This window comes from Dermacentor silvarum, chromosome 4 (genome assembly GCF_013339745.2).
Source record: "Dermacentor silvarum isolate Dsil-2018 chromosome 4, BIME_Dsil_1.4, whole genome shotgun sequence".
Classification (NCBI taxonomy): domain Eukaryota; kingdom Metazoa; phylum Arthropoda; class Arachnida; order Ixodida; family Ixodidae; genus Dermacentor; species Dermacentor silvarum.
This window is the reverse complement of record NC_051157.2, coordinates 196,808,139-196,809,391: the sequence shown is the minus strand read 5'-3', so window position 1 is coordinate 196,809,391 and position 1,253 is coordinate 196,808,139.

Sequence of the window (1,253 nt, the reverse complement as noted above, 5' to 3'; positions counted from 1 at the left end):
CCCCAAAGTCTCGTCCGACATGTCGAGGCCTTCACGCCCAACACAGCGCTCTCAAGGGCGCGTGTCCAGCGCCTCACAAGAGGCGATGGACATAACACCTATTGAGATGGCGCAGCCAGCGCCTAAGGAGCGGCGGGATTCTCTCGACCGCTCCAAAAAAGACAAAACGCGCATCACGGCGCCTGGAAAGGGCCCCGTGAGCTAATATTAGTCTCTTAAACACACAGCACAAACACTTTCTTCATTATGGAGACACAAATACTACAATGGAATGTTAGAGGACTTATACACAACCTCGACGATATAAGAGAACTCCTACACAAACATAATCCAAAGTTGCTGTGTGTTCAAGAGACACATCTGAAACCTATAAACACAAACTTCCTTCGTCAATACACCATCTTCCGAAAAGACCGCGATGAGGCTAACGTCTCGTCCGGCGGTGTAGCAATAGTAGCAGATAAGTCTGTAGCTTGCCAACATGTTGCCCTCCAGACGCCCCTTGAGGCAGTGTCTGTTCGGGCAATTCTTTTCAGCAAGTTGATAACTGTATGTTCTATTTACATACCCCCAAATCATCACCTCGAGAAAACAGACTTTTATAATCTTATCGATCAACTTCCCGAGCCCTACATACTCGTGGGAGATTTTAACGCCCACAATACATTGTGGGGAGACTCACGATGCGACGCGAGAGGCCGTTTCGTAGAAAACTTTTTAACAAACTCCGGTGCATGCCTCTTTAATAAGAAGGAGCCAACATATTATAATCCTCACCACAATTCCTATTCATCGATAGACTTGGCGATTGGATCTGCTTCCCTATTTCCTGACTTAGAATGGAATGTAATCAAAAACCCATTCGGAAGTGACCACTTTCCATTAACTCTAAGCCTAGTAACGCAAAGTGACTCCCCTCCACATGTACCTAGATGGAAACTAGGCTCTGCTGATTGGAAACTTTTTAAGGAAGTCGACTTTTATATCCCGAGATTTTATCAGCGAGTTTAGTATAGATGACGCGGTAGCGTATTTTACCGATTTTATCATCGAGGCAGCAAAGAAGTTCATTCCACAATCAAGCGGTAGCTCATCCAGAAGACGAGTTCCATGGTGGAATGATGAGTGCAAGGAGGCGCGTAAAAAACAAAATAAAGCGTGGGGCATACTTCGCCGATTCCCAACTGCAGAAAATTTGATGGAATTCAAATAACATAAAATCACAGGGAAGGCGAACGCGACGACAAGCTAAA